The sequence below is a fragment of the Mirounga leonina genome, unplaced genomic scaffold, assembly GCF_011800145.1.
Source record: "Mirounga leonina isolate KUSES-001 unplaced genomic scaffold, KU_Mleo_1.0 Mir_151, whole genome shotgun sequence".
Lineage (NCBI taxonomy): Eukaryota > Metazoa > Chordata > Mammalia > Carnivora > Phocidae > Mirounga > Mirounga leonina.
The window spans coordinates 64,057,580-64,065,002 of NW_023270377.1; positions in this window are offsets into that span (position 1 = coordinate 64,057,580).

Here is a 7,423-nt window from a genome sequence, read left to right on the forward strand (position 1 = left end):
CAGGGAAATCCAAATCAAAACCTCAATGAGATACCACCTCACACCAGTCAGAATGGCTAAAATTAACAAGTCAGGAAATGACAGATGTTGGTAGGTATGCGGAGAAAGGGGAACCCTCCTACACTGTTGGTGGGAATGCAAGCTGGTGCAGCCACTCTGGAAAACAGTATGGAGGTTCCTCAAAAACTTGAAAATAGAGCTACCATATGATCCAGCAATTGCACTACTGGGTATTTACCCCAAAGATACAAATGTAGGGATCCGAAGGGGTACGTGCACCCCAATGTTTTTAGCAGCAATGTCCACAAGGGCCAAACTGTGGAAAGAGCCAAGTTGTCCATCGACAGATGAATGCATACAGAAGATGTGGTATATATACACAATGGAATATTATGCAGCCATCAAAAGGAATGAGATCTTGCTATTTGCAACGACGTGTATGGAACTGGAGGGTATTATGTTGAGCGAAATAAGTCAAACAGAGAAAGACATGTATCATATGATCTCACTGATATGAGGAATTCTTAATCGCAGGAAACAAACTGAGGGCTGCTGGAATGGGGGGTGGGGTGGGAGGGATGGGGTGACTGGGTGATAGACACTGGGGAGGGTATGTGCTCTGGGAAGCGCTGTGAATTGTGCAAGACTGTTGAATGTCAGATCTGTACCTCTGAAACAAATAATGCAATATATGTTAAGAAAAAAAAAAAGAAGAAGAAGAAGGTAGCAGGAGGGGAAGAATGAAACGGGGGAAATCGGAGGGGTAGACGAACCATGAGAGATGATGGACTCTGAAAAACAAACTGAGGGTTCTAGAGGGGAGGGGGGTTGGAGGATGGGTTAGCCTGGTGGTGGGTATTGAGGAGGGCACATTCTGCATGGAGCACTGGGTGTTATGCACAAACAATGAATCATGGAACACTACATCTAAAACTGGGGATTAACATAAGAATAAAAAAAATACAGTGTATTTACCACTCATCCTGTCTTTACTACAGTTCATATAATAATGCATTCTAAGAATATCAGTATTTTTTTGGAATAGTTAACAAATTTAGACATTGCTACAAAAGACCTCAAATTTATAATTTATCATATCTTATTCATCACTCTAAAATATATTCTGTTTTAAGAAACCTGATTTCTTTTTTCTTCTTAATTTTTGGTGTGTGGATGTGTCTTTCCTCAAAGCTATAAAAATTTGAGTCTATTTATTAGTGCTTAAAACACAAGGTTAAAAAAATTAAATGTCAAAAACCCCCACAAGAATGATAATCAGATCATTTGAAAATCTGGGATTTCAACATTAAACCTTAACTGATCATTATTTACATAATAAAATGTTTCAGTTTGGGAATCTTTTAAAAAAATAAATTTAGTACTTAGAAGGTGGGGCTCTATAAGTAGCAAATAAGGTCTTACAAATACAGGCAAGACCCTTTGAACACTGAAAACTTGCAGACCTCCCCAAGCCTTCCCACTCTTTAGCTCTCTAAACTTTTGATCCATAGCCTGAGAATATTTATTCCATTGTTTTGTTAAAACAAAACAAAATTCAACTGAGTACATTTAAAGATCAAATTGGCCTTATTCAACAATTCATGAATCAGACTGATTCCACCTACCAAACAGAAAGGAGCTAAACAAAACGGGAGACCTTTAGAAGGGGCAGGACAAGGAAAGAGATGATTATTTTGTCTTTCTTTGGGTCTATTGGCTGGATTATCTCACTAGTGCAAACCAGGAAATTCCAGATTGACTAGTTAAAGATTATATTTCTGGGAGAGGTTGAAACTGCAATTAAGTTAGGTATTAAGTCTTGATTTGCTGACCAGGGACTTAGCACAGATGACTACATTTTAGATCTACTGTCTTTTTTTTTTTTTTTAACAGTTTCTTCTTTCTCAAATGTTCCACTCCCATCTTTGCTTTAACATCTACTACTGACAAAACTCAGTTATTACTACAACCTAAACTATACAGTCAAATTAGTCAACACTCTACTTCTGACAGCAATCAAAATAACAACAAAAAGGATGCCTGTATTTCCAAACTACATTTTATGTCACATAATAGAAGTTTCAATTCAGTAAATATACTGAAATTAATACATTTAAATAGCTGATATCCCATTTAAAGTAGCAGCTTGGGAAGTTACATCTTGATTTCACTAGCACTATTGCTGAAATATTTTTAAATTTCTCTTTTGGAACTATCTTCAGGATCTGTTTCATATATCTTTAATGGAAGAAAATTTCTGATCCTTGAGGGTGAACTTAATAAATGTAATATGTTAGGTAAATACATTAAAATGCTATCCAAAGCTAAGGATGATCACAGATTCCTATAAATTATTATAACTGCAAAGCAATTATTGCATTAATACTTTACTGTTTCAAATAATAATGACATATTTATTTGTATGGGCAAATTAAAGTCTGGAATGAGAGTAGTCAAACTGTTAAAAAAGGCTGCACATGAAGTTTGGGATTACAGAGGTCATGAATTTTCTATTTTGCATATACACATATATTCTTTGTTCTTCTGAGAATTACATTCGTATAAAGTGAATTTTCATTTCTGATACCATATTTTTCATATTTAGAGGTTCCAATTTGTTGTTTTTATATCTTCTATTTTTCTCCTCATAATGTTCAGATTTTTCTCTACAGTCTTGAGCATACAGAGTACACTTAAAATAGGGAACCTAACGTCCTCCACTGTTAATTCTATCATCTTTGCCATTTCTGGATCTGTTCCTGTTGATTGAATTTTCTGTTGACTATGGCTCATATTTTCCTTCTTCTTTGCATGCCTGGTAAGTTTTTTTTTTTTTTTTTAAGATTTTATTTATTTATTTGACAGAGAGAGACAGTGAGAGAGGGAACACAAGCAGGGGGAGTGGGAGAGGGAGAAGCAGGCTTCCCTCTGAGCAGGGAGCCCGATGCGGGGCTCAGATCCCGGGACCCCGGGATCATGACCTGAGCCAAAGGCAGACACTTAATGACTGAGCCACCCAGGCGCCCGCATGCCTGGTAAGTTTTTAAATCTGATGCTAGTCAGTGTTAATTTTACATCGTTAAGTCCTTTAGAAAGTATTGGACTTTATTCTGGCTAGAATTTAAGCACGTTGAAATCAGTTGGGTCCTTTTAAGTCTGCTTTTAAGCTTTGTTAGTGTAAATCCAAAGCAACTTTAATCTAAAAATAATATAGCCCCATTACTAAGACAATACCCTTCTAAGGACCCTCCAGTATCTTATGTGTGATGAGGTTTTTCTACTTTAGCTGGGGGAAACACAAATTATTTCTAGCCCATGTGAAGTCTAGGATTTTGTTACCTACAGTTTTCCATTAGTTCTTTCCCTGGCCTTAGATAATTTGGTTCTCACACCACCACATGTCAGTATCCACCAAAAACGTGAGGGCACTCCTCTGCAGATTTCTGTATAGGTTTCTTCTCTATGGTACTCTGTCTTACAAATTCTAGCTGCTTCAGCCTCTTAAACTTCAGTTTCCATCTTCTCAATTCAGGGAGATTGTGGGGCTCTTTTTGTATTTTCCCCTTCCTGTGCTACAGTCTGGAAACTAATTTCATGTAGTAAGTTGGGACCATCATAGGACGCACCTTGTTTATGTCTTTTCTCTCAGTGATCACAGTCTTGTGTATCATGTTGCCCAATGTCTAAGCACAAATGTTTCGTATATTGGGTAATCTAGTCTAGTTTAAGGCTTCTGCAAGAAGAGAACTTTGAGAACAGCAGTTTTGATGAAAAGGCATTCCATAGAAAGCATCTGATCAACAAAAGCATTGTTCTGGTATAGGACTCATTGGTGGGCTGTTTGATTTAGTGGGAATTCATGAATAATTGACCAATCAATATACTACAAAGCATCTACCACATACAAGAAAAAACACGTTTATTTTTCTTCACATAAGTTTACTGGCATAAAAACTCACACCATGTCAATTTAGAAGAGCAAATTTTGGAATTTTGGAAACCACTTTTCTTTTGTTGTTTCATTCTGCATAATTTGTCCATCTTTCTTATTATTCCAACCTATGACTGATAATCTTCGTTGCGTATTGCACTGTTTTAATTATAGTTCTCTTTCTTTGTAATTCTACTTTGAAACCTGACTTTTGAAACCTGCTTTTTAGCTATGTATACACAAAAAAATCGTAGCTTTATTCTTTCATTTTCACAACAGCATAATTGTTTTTACTCAAGTTAGAATATTGCCATGTGGCAGATATTAGAAGATAAATATAGATTTATAATCCTATTTAGTGAAAAAAAAAACTCTTCTGGTACTGTACTGTTTAATTTACTGTCTTCATATTACTGTCTATTTCTCTCTCCTCCAGGAACTTTATAGAAGTTTTAACAATTGGAGAGGTAATTGTGGACAAAATAGAAGTATGGATTTCCATGGTGTCACAAAGTAAAATAAATTTTTATTCCTATTCTTGTTTTGAAATATACTATTGGTTAATTTCAACACATAAATAGCTCTACTTTTTGTGCCCGAATTATAGAACATCATTTGTGAAGAGCCTTAGGAATTTATTGGTTGTTGTCTGGTTCAACCAGATATCTTTTCTGCCTCCCATAATTCAAGCCTATCCTTTAACCTTCTCAATAGCACAGGACACCATCACTTAATGTTTGATGAACTCACAGGTATGTTTAGTATAATACTTAATGAGAGTTCCAGAGAGTTCTTTCCTGGATTTAAACAGAGACAAAAATCTCAGAGCTGCCAAAAAGGCAATAAAAATACAGACAGCATAGACTAAAAGCAACAGATTACAAAACGTTTGGGAGACTAAAAATGACACATACAATATATATGGGGTAAATGGTTGAGAGATAAAAGAGAATTGGGAAGATAATTAATAATATACACCAACATTTGCCAATGAGCTCATAGGCAAATCCTTCCAAGGATCCTTCAGACAGACCAAGGAAGTTTTGTTTTGGACAACCTGTAACAAGAATATAGGTATATCCAGTATGATATGTACTTGTGGGTGAACTCTTACAGTAGAATATGTATTACTAACACTAGACATCAAAAACAAAGAAGATAATGTGAAAAAGAAATTCACTTTTATTTATAGGTATAATGATTCACACATTAATAACAAAGAAGCAGCAATGTGATTGCCTTATGGTAGCCTAGTATAACTGATATGACTGCTTCATGGTAGCCTAGTCTATATGCTAACGAATGAATCATTATAAAATTTTTATGGCATACAGTATTATAGTCATATTCATAATAGAGCATTGCAAATATTAACATTCAACATTGTTAGGCTATGTGGTTCATCTGGGAATTTTTTCAAATTGTTGCAAATCTCAAAAATATTTTCCAATATATATATTGAAAAAAATCATACATAAATACACTTATGTAGTTCAAACCTGTGCTGATCAAAGATCAACTGTATATATATACAAATCGACAAAGCATAGTGTATATTATTCATTATTTTTTTAGTGGCAGAAGGAGAGGGACACCAAATCTCCTACCACACTGGTGGGAAGTACTTTTTTGTCCACTATTAAAAACTGCTACACTTCATTAAACCAATGGATCACCTAGTCCAATATGCCATCACTATCCCAAGTGACTTTTTCTGGGTAGTGTTATATGGCAACTACCAAAAGTGACTCTATGTCTTATAATAATTCATTCCATATGGTACCATTATTTATCAATTCATCTTGAATCTATTTTTATCTTCATTTTGCACCATCTCTAGGAATAACAAATCCACTAGACTCACTATTTTTTTTTATTTTAGACTATTTTTTAAAATATCATACTTAAAATATCATACTTTTTAAAATATCATAGACTACTTTTTAAAATATCATACATTTGCTTCTCTAAAGCTTTGAGTATTTTGGAATTTGTTGATCAAATCTGTGTTAATTATATTAATAAATTTCATCATTTTAGAGGCATTGATCATTTTTTCAGTTGTCTTACTCAGCTAAAGTGTTTGTGTTCTAATTTATCCTCTTAAGGAAAAAAATAACATGATTTGAAATCCTGTGGTTTTGAATTATTCTGAACATCATATGGATTATTCCCTGATAGATATGAGATCAGATGTCAGAGAGCTTTAAGACAGAAGGTTGATTGAACTCACTTTACTTCTCTATGATTATTCATTGGACAATTTAGTTGAGGAGGGACTTGAATGTGGCCAAGAAAAAAAAAAAGAGAGAGAGAGAGAGAGCAGAATTGATTAAACCTAATTAAAAAAAAAGGCTGTCACTCCTAGTATAGTTGAACTCTTATTTCTACCTCTGAGACCAATCAAGGAAGAGAAGATGACTTGGCTATGATGTGGCATTGAGAATTATCTCCAGGTGTCCAAGTTCACCCTTCAGTGGAGAGCCTGTGAAACAGAAAGCTTCCTTCCTTCAGCGGCACATCTTACAAGTCAAGAATGTAAGGTCAACGCCCAGGGCAAACCTCAGTAGCAGCAGGGATAGGTAAACCCTGGGACTTAAAATCCTGTGTATTTACCACTGAGTATCATTTCCACGTAGAAGGTGTGGAAGCAAATAAACCATAGATGCAAATGCCCACCACTTATATTTATACTATACTGTGCACTATACAGTGTGATACAATGTGATTTGCCCTCTTTTAAGGCCTGAATCCAGAAATCCACCCCACCCCAACATAATGGTGGAAATTTCCTGTTTCTTCTTGAGAAAAATAATTCAATTCTGTTTTTATTACTGTCCCTCCCAGCAGACTGCTGTAGAAAACATACATGCATACACAGACACACACACCACACAAAAATTTTTATGAAGATTCATTTTCACGGTCGTTCCTACCCAGCTCTGACCTCGGAACCTATATGACTGATGATGTATCCAGATGAGCCGGTCCAGGTCTGGGAGAGCAGCCTCTACCCCACATCTCCCTCTCCACCCACAACATCCTCTGACTCCTCGCTCCACCTTCGAAAGGAAACGCTTTCATTGCCGGCCTTCGAAGATTCGGCAACCCGATCGATCTGCTATAAAAAGAGAAAAGAAAAATCGCAGCCTAGAGATAGGTCTTGCGCGGCACCTCTCCAGTCTCCATGGGCAAAGCCTCTGAGAAGGAACCGATTCCCCGTCCTAAATCCTCAAGAGCCCGGGGCACAGGAGACACTGGTCAGGCCTTTGCCATTGGTCCTCACCTCCTCGGCCTGGAGCTCTCCCCCGGCTTCCCACCAAACCACACTCGGCGACTTCTCGGAAACCTTAGCCGATTGTGCTGAGCAGGAAGGGAGGAAGGGAGGAAGGTGTGTGTGTGGGGGGGGTGAGGTAAGGGAAGGGCTCTTGAGGCTGCTGGACCGACACACACACACACACACACACACACACACACACACACACACACACA